Raw genomic sequence first — 12480 nt, forward strand, 5'->3', positions numbered from 1 at the left:
CGTCTGGAAACCCTAATCCAAGTGTTAGCCACGTTTTAATGCCTAAGGGTTCCTTATATACTTAGGCTATTAGGGTTTTGCACTTAGGAAACCCTAATCTGACTGCTTAGGCCCTAAGCAACCCATGGACTCCTTTAATGATATCCCTTGGACGAATTCCTTATGGGCTTCCCACAAAATTTGTCCAACCTATATTATTAGGTAATCCATAGCCCAATTGCAATTATCTTATAATTACAAATCCACCCCCCTAAGTTTAATTAATCTCTTTTAGCCATAAAAATTAATTCTTAATTAATTCTTGACTAATATTAATTAAACAATATGATTTCTCCTTTAATATTTTATGCTCATAATATATTAATAAATCATAATTAAACCTTTCTCTCCTTAATTCATCCTACATATTACTATGGTGAAGGCAACCCAAAAGGACCATGCTCATAATCGGGTCAAGTACATACCAAAATAGTTATGAACTTAGACACTAATCCAACAGAGAGGGCGAAGGTCAGACTTGCATCCTATCTTCTAAAAGATAGAGCTCGGGATTGGTGGGAGGAGGTCGAACACGCCTTGGGAGAAGAGGCGGTTGAGTCGATGACTTGGGAGGATTTTGTGACGAGGTTTCAGGCTGAGTTTGCACCTGTGATTGAGGTCCAACAGTTGGCGAGGGAGTTTCAGGACCTTCACCAAACTTCTGAGACGATGGCGGAGATCACCATTATGTTCCGTGAGATGGTGTTATTGGTTCTGCAGTATGTAGCGGACGAGGAGATGAAGAAGGCGAGATACCACGATATGTTGATGAGAAATATCAGGCAGTTTGTAAGCATATCCAGTTGCAAGACATTGGATGATATGGTTGGGCGAGCCAGAGAGAGGAAAATTGATCTTTAGATGGAGAAGAAGAGGAAGCCGGATCAAGTTTAGGGTTCTGAGGGTTCGGGAAAGAAGCCTAAGGTTTTTGATTCGAGATTGAGGGGCCAACAGGGTCAGGGCCATTGTGGCAAGTGCGATAAGACGCACGAGGGAGCTTGTAGGGGTGGTGGTTTAGGCTGCTACAAGTGCGGCAAGACTGGACACTTTACTCGGGATTGCACAACCACCACCCAAGGATTGAGTCTGATTTGCTTTGATTGCAATCAGAGGGGCCATAAAAAAAATCCAATTTTCCGAGTTTAATAACGGCAGGACCAGTTGCAGCACCTGCTTTGGCAACCTTGAGGATCATAGGTGGCCATCAGGGAAAGGCGGAGGCGCCTGTTGTTAGGAGCAGGACATTTTAGTTGACAGCCGAGGAGGCTCGTGTGACACCAGATGTGGTGACAGGTATGTATTTTATAATTATCTCTTTATTTGTGTTGATTTCCTGCTTATATATGTGTTTTTCTTTTAGGGTCGTTCCTTGTGAACGGTATCTCTGATTTGGTTTTGTTTGATTTAGGGGCCACCCGATCCTTTGTATCTGTTTCGCTCAACAAGAGGTTTACCAATGCTCTGGGGGAGCTGGATTATCCATTAGAAGTTGAGATTGTTAATGATTGTCCTGTGCGGGTATCGAGGGTTCATCAAGGATGTATATTGGAGCTGTTTAGTGATGGTAATTGATTGATTTGGTTCCTATTCCTCTGGGTGAGAGCAATGTTATCGTGGGGATGGATTGGTTGAGCCCACATGGGGAAATGATTGATTGTGAGCATCAGATGGTACATATTCAGACCCCACGTGGGGGAGAGTTAGTGATTTAGGGAGAGGGAGTTCAGCGTGGGCTGATTCTTTATTCAACAGCTAGGGTCAGGCGTTATCTTCAGCAGGGTTGTTCTGGGCTTGTGGCTTATGTGATGGATACCCAGGAAAAGGGTAAGAAACTATGGGTGATGCACCGATTGTTCAGTAGTACCCATATGTGTCCCCGTAGGATTTTCCTGGAGTGCCACTAGAAATGTAGGTGGAGTTTCAGACTAATTTGGTTCATGGTGCGACTCTGATAGCCAATGCACCTTATCGGTTAGCACCTCTAAAGATGCAGGAGTTGTCTACACAACTACATGAGCTGTTAGACAAGGGATTCATTCAGCTCGGGTAATTCACCATGGGGAGCGCCGATCTTGTTTGTAAAGAAGAAGGATGGGTCGCATCGGATGTGTATAGACTACCGGTAGCTGAATAAGTTAACAATGAAGAACCATTATCCACTCCCGAGGATTAACGATTTATTTGACCAACGTCATGGTGCATCTTGGTTTTCCAAGATTGATATGTGTTTGGGTTGTTATCATATGAGGGTCATAGAGGAGGGTACATAGAAGATGGCCTTCCAAACTCGTTATAGTCATTACGAGTTTGTGGTGATGCCCTTCGGTCTCACCAATGCTCCAACTGCATTCATGGATCTCATGAATCGCGTATGCAGGCCTATGCTTGATCGATCTATGATTCTGTATATTGATGATATCCTACTCTATTCTAAGACCCATGAGCAGCATGAGGAGCATCTGAAGGAGGTATTGGAGACTCTGAGGAGGGAGTGATTGTATGCAAAGTTCTCCAAGTGTGAGTTTTGCGTGTAGTTTATAGGGCACCATGTCAAACAGAGCGTTTTCTTGTGGATCCAGCCAAGGCTAAGGCAGTGATCAGGTAGGAAGTTCCGAGGTCTCCAACTGAGATTCAGAGTTTCCTTGGATTGGCGGGTTACTATCGGAGATTCAGGATTTCTCCAAGATAGCGGTTCCTTAGACCCGGCTGACGAAGAAGACCGTTACGTTTCGTTGGGGGCCTAAGTAGTAGAAAGCTTTTGAGACCCTGAGGCGAAGATTGTGTGAGGCGCCGATTTTGACCCTTCTAGAGGGTGTTGAGGATTTTATGGTGCACTGCGATGCATCAATCACGGGTTTGGGTGCAGTATTAATGCAGTGGGGTCATATGATTGCTTACGCTTCAAGGCAGCTGATGCCTCATAAGGCTAATTATCCTACACATGATTTAGAGTTGGGGGTTGTAGTGTTCGCCTTAAGATTTGGCGACATTACCTGTATGGGGTCCGTTGTACTATTTACATGGATCACAAGAGTCCGAGGTATCTGATGGATCATCCAAATATGAATATGAGGCATCGTAGAAGGTTGGATGTAGTGAATGATTATGATTGTGAGATCCTTTATCGCCCGGGGAAGGCCAACATAGTGACCGATGCTCTCAGCCGCAAGGCGGTTGCTGTTCTGATTCGGGATGTGTGTTTGAGGATGACCGTGATTACCCCACTCTTAGAGAAAATTCGAGATGCTCAAGCTGAGGTATGAAGGAAGAGCACCGGAAGAGCGAGCACATAGTGGGTTAGGCGACTTCCTTCAATTATGATAGTCGAAGATTATTGAACCTTCATCCGAGGGTATGGGTTCCATATTGGGGTGGTGCACATTAGGTTTTGATGGAGGAGGCGCATAAGTCGAGATTCTCTATTCATCATGGAGTGACAAAGATGTATAGAGATATTTGGACTCATTATTGATGGCCATGTATGAAGCGAGACATGGCATGGTATGTGGAAAGGTGCTTGAATTGCATGAAAGTCAAGGCTGAGCATCAGTGACATCACAACAAAATGGAGCCGTTGGAAATTCCTGTTTGGAAATGGGAAGAGATTATAGTGGATTTTATCATAAAGTTGCCACATACGGCACACAGAGTGGATTCGATATGGGTCATCGTGGATCGATTGACCAAGAGCACGTATTTTATTCTGATCCAGGAGAGTATTTTGGCAGAGAACCTGGCCAATATCTACATTCAGGAGGTGGTGGCACAACATGGGGTGCCTGTTTCTGTGGTCTTTGATATGGATATTCGGTTTACTTCCAGGTTTTGGAAGAGATTCCACGAGGAGTTGGCTACTCCTCTGCACTTGAACATGGCTTTCCATCAGCAGATTGATGGTTAAAGTAAGCGGAGTAGCCAGACATTGGAGTACATGATGCGGGCATGTGTACTGGATTTTGGCTATAGTTGGGATACATATCTTCCTTTGGCGGAATTTTTGTATAAAGACGGTTATAACCCCAACATTGATCGACCTCCTTTCAAGATGCTCTATGGGAGGAAGTGTAGGACCCCGATATGTTGGGGTCAGGTCAGTCGGTGGTTCATGGGGAGTACGAAGGTAGTACTCAAGACCACATAATTTATTCAGTAGGTTTGCGACAGACTTCAAACAACACAGAGCTGAAAAAAGAGCTACGTTGATAGACGTCGGTCAGACTTGTAGTTTCAGGTTGGGGATATGGTACTCCTGAATGTGTCACCTTGGAAAGGTGTCATCTGGTTCAGGAAGCGGGGGAAGCTAGGTCCCATATATATTGGTCCTTTCAGGGTTTTAGCATAGGTGGACAGGGTTGCATATCGTTTGGAGCCGCTAGAGGAGCTCAGCTAGATTCATAGCACTTTTCATGTCTCTCAGCTGCAGAAATGTTTGGTCGATGATTCCGCAGTAGTTCCATTGGAGGAAGTTCACGTGTATGATCACTTGAATTATATAGAGAGACCAGTAGCGATCCTTGATAGGAGGATGAAGACTCTGTGAAACAAGGTTATGGATCTCATGAAGGTGCAGTAGCAACACCAAAAAGGTTCAAAGTGGACATGGGAGCCTGAGGATGAGATGAGGGAGCATTATCTAGAGTTATTTGCAGCAACAGACTCTGAGGACAAAGTCTAATTCAAGTGGAGGAGAATTATAACAACCGATTCAAGGTATTTTTTATTTTGACCCTTGGTGTGTAATTAGTTTACAATTTTGTTCCTTAAGGGCATTATTGTAAATTTTGGGAGAAACGTGTGTATGCTGGGCATATGTAATCGGAGCACAAACCCTAATTTGAGGGTTTGGACCCTATTTAAGCAACCTTATACCTAAAGTCCTTACCAGAATCCTCAGCCTCTTTTGAGTCCCATTTTGAAACCCTAGCTCATCTAGAGAGATTTAACCTTATTGTCTGTGTTTTGGTGTCTATTGGTGTAACTTCAAGAAGAAGAAGCTTGGTACAAGAGCATTGGTCAAGGAAGAGCTTGTAGATCCATATTCCATTCATCATTTCCAGCTTCATAAAGGTATAAAGCTTTGACCTTGCTCATTCTATGCTTAGATCTAGATCAAATAGAGTTTTGGTCACTTTTTGGTCCCAGGAACGAATCTAGTGGAAATTTACTACTCTAGAAGTTATGAGTTGTTCCTCTTGATTTTTGTGAGATCCCTAGTTTATAAAGTTAGCATCTTGATGGTTGAGGATCAACCATGCATGAGTATATGTCCATTTGGTGAAAGTAGGATGCTAAATCTTAGGTTTGGGTCCATTTAAGCCATGCAAAGGCACCAAGTTAGTGACTTTATGGATTAAGACGTTCCCCAAAGCTTGCATCTGAAATTTGGACATTTGGTCTTAAGAAATAAGGACTTAATGGATGTAGTGGCTGAAGGGGGCGTACAGATGCGTACACGTTTGGATCCACGACTATGTATAGTGACCTAGTACGCCAGGAGTACTAGGGGAACGCTTAGCATTCGCGACCTGGTCATGGGCTTTGATGTTGGGCCGCCTTTGGACTTTAGGGTTTTGGGCCCTTGTTGGGCCACAAGTCTTTCTAATTATGGGCAACTGTTTGGGCTTGGGTCTTCTTGGATTTGGGTCGATATTGGGCTTTGAGTGCCCTTTAGGAATTGGGCAATTATTTGGGCTTGTGTGCCATTGAGTTTCGGCCTCAGCTTTTGGGCCAATTGAGGGAAGGGTAAAATGCTCTTTTACCCAGGGGGTTGAGAGTAGTTGATTAAAGTCCTGATTATGATTTATGACCCAAATATTAATTAGGGTTTTATTTGATTGGTTAGTGCGGGGATTCTCCGTTCAGCAACCCGAGCATCTATTTGAGTGATAGAAGATTGAGGTGAGTTTGCTCCTTATACTGTAGGATACTAGGGGTTTTATGTGCTTGTACTGTTTGTGACTCATGTTCTATGTGATGTATGCATGTTTTCCTATTTGTTATATGCATGTGGTGTGAAATAGACCCGGTACAACCTTGTGCTGGCATACGAGTTGAAATAGACTCAAGTGTGAAATAGGCCCGGGAGTGAAATAGACCCGGTACAGCCTTGGGCTGACATATGAGTTGAAATAGGCTTGGGGGTGAAATAGAACTGGTACAACCTTGAGCTGACATATATGTATGGTATGAGGTATTTGGGGGAACACACTAAGCTTTGTGCTTACGGTTTCCAGTTTATGTTTTAGGTATTCTGATTCAAAAGGGAAGGGCTTGAGATGATCACATTGCACGCACCGTAATTTTACACTTATTTGACTCTGATGTACTTTTGGGATGTTTTCCAAATAATTTATGGTTTTGTTAAACTTGTTTGCTTGATGGTATTTAATATAAAAACAAAAAATTTTTCTTTTGAGTTTTGGGACGTTACAAGATAACCCAATTTGGACTTCTTTGATTTTGGTGATCAAGTTGTGTCATATGATGGAAACTTTGAGAAGGACTAACATGTGTACATGGGAGCTCAATATCATACTTAAATGGAGGAAGATATGGCTACAAACTTAAAAGGATTAAACATAAAAAGAGAAGATGAAACTAGCACATACAATGAATGGTGTAAGTTCTTTTTATAATGATTTTGATGTGGATGAGATAAACTTGAAAGATGACGTGGAGGTTGATATGGCAGTATCCCATAATGTAATAGACCATGTTATGGAAAGTATTGGTAAGGAAAGACAGTTTGTGATACTCTTGGGGTGCAAGAAAACGACATAAAGATCATTGATATGATACTAAGAAATTTGAGTCTTTTAGGATTGAAGTTAATAAAGGGTAGGAAATATCAAGGGATTTAAGGAAACCAAATACTTGTAGCTTAGGGAAGTTCATGAAGCCGATTTTTCTATTGGTGAACTATCATGAATAACAAAACAAGTCACATTCATCACATATAGACAAAAGGTATAGTTAAAGTATATAATATTATTTGCATATATATATATATATATATATATATATATATATATATATATATATATATATATATATATATATATATATATATATTTTGGAAACTGATGAATATTGTTTGTTTTGGGTGTCATACCAGCCATTTCTGAAGTCTTCCATTTTGCTGAGCACATGTTTTGCTTAGAAACATACATGAGAATATGAAGCTGCATCGGAAGAGAAAACAACTAAAAAAAGCATTAATTTATGGAGGCGAGCAATTGCCACTATGCTTCCCTTGTTTGGAAAGGCAATGGAGGACCTGAAATGATTCAACCATTTACCATTCGACTTTTCTTATACGTATATGTATACAGTGGCAATTCTAGAAAGAAAAGTTAAGGGTTGGACAAAATTTTTAGGGGTTACACTACTAGAAAAAAGCGGATTTCTGAAGGCAGTTTCTGTCACAAAATCGTTAATAAACCGACAAATTTACACTAAATTTACAATTATCAAACTTTGTGATGAATTGCAAACGGATTCGTGACAGATTTGTGACAGATTTCCAACTGACTTATGGCGGATTTTGACGGATTTTCATTAAATTTACGTTTGACGGAAAAATTTGAAGGGTAACTCATATACTAAATCCGCCCCTGTATGTATATACACTTATGTGTATATGCATATGCATATTTACATACACATATGCTCATGTATAAAATATATACACAAAAAAAACAACAGTAAACATACATATAAGAGTTGGTAAAGAAATTAATAACAAACTAAAATATGGTTGTATAATTAAATTTTTAAGAAATCTACGTCGTTGCATATATTGATTATAGAACACAAGGAAAGACAACTCTTAAGAAATTATATAAAACTTGTGAAACAAAACATTCAATACACATCTCTGAAAACACATACATTTTGTCAGGATCGTACAACTTATAAAACATGAAAACATCATATGCATAACTAGTGAACGAATCGTTACAAGGTTACTTACATGACCGCAAAAAAAAAAAAAAAAAACTAAGTATTAATTCAAATTCAACATCAAAGGACAAAAGGTTGACCTTTTTACCTTTTTATTGCAATTATCCAAAAAAATGCATGCATACATGAGCATGGTGGATTGGTACGAATCGGCAAACGTCAGTCACCACCACAATCACCTCCCCCATCACCATCTTCACCATCATCACCACCATCACCACCCCCACCCCCACCAAAGCAGTTGATTGTAAACTCGCAACAGGTATCATTTTCTCTTTGATTGTGGTCAACTTGTTCGTCATCTTTAGTTCTTGTTAGAAACATAAACAACGCACCAATGGAGAACATCGACACCAATGCTATAACAATAGCAAGAAGGGGACTATCCATCGAGTAGAAATAGTGTGGCGCAAACTTTCAACAAATTGGATCTTAAGTTAACCAGCTGCTAGTGCAAACCGTTTGTTCTAATAAACAAAACTACCTGTCGTCACATTTAGTATAAAGGAAATCATCAGGAAATTTCAATGAATATATAAATCATCCCGGGGTGATCTTATATTATACATTAGTCAATGACACTTGGTTAAATCCTATTTGATAATACGTCTCAATAATTGAAACAAATACCATCATAAATTAATCACATATATAATATATACCATGTGTACTTCTGTAACATTTGTATATGTTGAAACTCATTTTTTTAGAACACGAGACCACCCCAAGGTTGAAATTTTCGGGATTCGAATATTGAACAATATCTTTTGGAGTGCTTAAAGCCGACTTGTGGTGGTAAATCTTGAGAACTCATTTAAAGATGGGTTGACATATATTTTTTTTTTGTATAATTTGACATAACATCTCTTATTCTATAGGTTTCGTACGTCACCTACAAGTGGTCAAATGAAGGATTTATTTTACATGTACATATATTTTTTTTTTAATCTTAAAGAAAATGGCAAGGATCTAGAGAGTTGAAGAACGACCAAAAACTGAAAACAGGAATGAGGCAAATCACCTACAAAATGGGAAATAAAACCCGGTTACAAATAAACTCCAAAAGAATATCCATCCCCCATCACTATTGAATAAAATAGAAAATTAACAAAATCAAGAAGATTAGAATATGTCCCGTGAATATTAATCCTGTTCATACCAATAAACTTCATATTAAGCTTAATGCCCTTCCTTATAAACATCGATTTACGAAGTCCCTTAATCGAAGGGTAAGTTTTTAAATCAATTCAAAGTTAAAAGAGGAGAAAACGAAGAACTAAGTATTGGATTTCTCTACGCAATATTTTTATGACATTTGAGAAAATATATTTAATTACATTCACATCATTATCCAAATCTGATGTCCCAATATACACTATGAAATTATAATGAGACAACCAAAAGAGTTATTTGCTGAATTTTAAACATTATAAAAACGTTAGAATGTAGTTGATCTTATTGTTTCCTTACTTCTCTTTTCCAAACAACAGCCAACCATATGAAGTACTTATTCAAATTTGTGTGTGTGTGCGTATTCATCAAAACTATAGTTACCCTTATAATCTAGAGAACAAAAAGTAGTTTAGGACCACTGCTTATGCTAAAGAAATAAGCTAAAAAGAATATGACATGAACCAATTAAATGCTTGAATTGTCTATAGCCGTTTTCAACATCTTATTATTATCTCTTTAACTTCCTGAAATCATTCAACAAGCATCGAATTTGTAATTAGCAAACTACTCCCGTTGAGTGTAAACGTGACATGAACCAATTAAATGCTCCATAAGTAAGGCACAAGTATAAAACTACCAAAGTCCACAAATCCCCTGCTTCTTTTAGTCTCCAACATCTACAATAGAAAATGATAGACTTCATAATTAGTTATCACAATGTTGAAGTGTCAACACAATTACAGATACAAAATCATAAAAACAAAATTTTAAAATATAATACCCCAAATAATTTTAAAAAAATCCCCAAAAGTCCCCAGATAATAAACTTAAACTTACTGGTGATAGTATAAGACCACGATGGCTTGAGGTTCAAACATGGTGCGAATCTCTAGCTTCCGCTGGTTCAAGCATCCATGGAAACTGGATTTATGAACAACATTCACTACTAGAAAAAAGGCCTTTTACGACGCTCATTGCGCGTCGTAAAACGCTCAGACGACGCGCAAATGCGTGTCAAGGAAGGCCCTGTCATAAAGAGAGACGACGCGCATTTATGACGCGTATTTACGACGCGCATTTACGACGCGCGGTTATGACACGCAATGCGTATCAAGGAAGGCCCTGTCATAAAGGAAGACGACACGCATTTGCGTGTCGTAACCTTACGACGCGCATGTTTATGACACGTAATGCGTATCAAGGAAGCACCTGTCAAGAAATGCCATGTCATAAATGAAGATGACACACATTTTTGCGTATCATAATTTTAAATGTTCTAAAAAAATATTTATATATTTATTAATTTTTAAATTAAATTTGCATTTAATGTCTCATAATAGAAATAAAATATCATATACAAAAAAAATACAATCCATTGCATAAAATTTAATGTCATACAATTCTATTTTTTACAATATCTAAATTTGCATGTAATCTACTCTCTACATCAAATTCGAACTAAGTAAAGTTGCATCTTGCCTTTCATAATTCTTTAAGACTAATGCTCCAAATAGATGTTATATGGGTAAGAAGTTGTACATTGGCCCATCTACTCTGTTTTTCATACTAACAATTGAAATAAAGAATGCAACACTTGCATTTGCAGCATCTTATCTCTTTCGGCTTGAGCTTTCTTTTCCTCTTCTAACTCCAAAGCTATTCGCTTTCATCAACCCTATAAACACAACACAAAATCACTTGCCATTTTCATTCTACTTTTAAAATTAATTCTTATCAGGACATTCTGCTTTTAAACCTACCAATCTACAAATTTTTCAAAGAATATAATTTATAATTTTTATGGAAAGTACATTGCTATTTCTTGAATACAAGATGTTACAAATCAAGAAACTTACATGGACTGCCGACCACCATGAACCTGCAAGACACGAGACATCAAATAAATCAAAATTAAATTTTGATTTTTTTTGCTTTCAGTAACGATTAACATTTAACAAAAACACAAAAGGTCAACCCACTCCCTTTGCCTCATTCCAGCTGACCCACTCCCTGGAAACAAGAAAAAAAAACTATCAACCAACATTTTACTTATATTTGTGAGGTTTTCATATTGATTTATTTATTTGTTAATAAATAGTTTACATACTACACCTATGGTATGGATTAAGTATTCAGGGGAGGATTTACTATCAAGGAAAATGTCGAGGGTAAATTGTTCACATTGGTTTGAGTGATCTGCAATCTCTTTGAATTTGAAAGTATGACTTCGTCTTGAAGCTGCATAAAATAAATATCAGTGAATACAAGCGCATAAGTCATAATCACATCTATTATTGTGTGCACATTAAACTAACACCGATTGCTAAAAGAATAAAGGTTTTGACATGTGCTAAGGACTTATGCACAAGTATTAATCAACTATGAAAAATGGTATTATTATTGGACCTATTTAACATATGCATGGACTTATTAAGTTTATTCATGAAAAAGAATAGAATAGAAAAGCACCTTTAGCAAATCTACCCAGTTTTAGCAAATGTATTACAAATACAAGAGTTGTTGTACCTCAACTGCTCTTGCTTCAAAAAAGTGATCAGGTTTGGGCGCATGACCACCATTATGCTGAGGGATTCTAATTTTGCCTTCCTACAACCAAAAATAAATAATAAAAATAAAAATATAGACTAAAGTTTTTTTTATTAGATAAAGTACAGACCTTGGTTCCATAAACAAGACCACCTCCAGCAAGAGGATGAAAGCAAGCTACATTGACCTCATCTTCTGCACTCGGAAGCGCACTGACAAGTTCCATATCTGAAACTCTATATACCTGAAACCCAAAACCATATGTTCAAATAATAAACAACCATCAATCGACAAATGTCGATAGAAAATTAGAAAAAAAAATAGTAACCTCTAAAACTGTGTAAATGGATAATGAGGTCTCCCCATTAATAACAATGCTTTTAAGAGGGGAACTGTGATGTCGACCATAAGCAAGCAATATGTGTTCAGAGGTTGGCGAAAACTACAAACATTTTTAAATTAATTAAATTACATTCAAACAGAACGTAAATTTCTTCATATTAGATATAATAAATAAACCTACTTACCTGAATAGATGTTAAACAATGAATAGCTCTAATTGGCCTCGACTTAAGTATAGTACCAAAACTACACCAAACCAATATCAATACATTATTAATTTTCAATTAAAGAAATATATATATTAAAATATAAAATGATAAATAGAAAAAGAAATTGAAAATTTACGTTGCATCCTCGAGCAAATATATCCAAAACAATTATAAGTAGAATAACATAGTAGGTTGTTCGACTTCAGCA

The sequence above is a fragment of the Lactuca sativa genome, chromosome 8 (assembly GCF_002870075.4).
Source record: "Lactuca sativa cultivar Salinas chromosome 8, Lsat_Salinas_v11, whole genome shotgun sequence".
In the NCBI taxonomy this organism is placed as follows: Eukaryota; Viridiplantae; Streptophyta; class Magnoliopsida; order Asterales; family Asteraceae; genus Lactuca; species Lactuca sativa.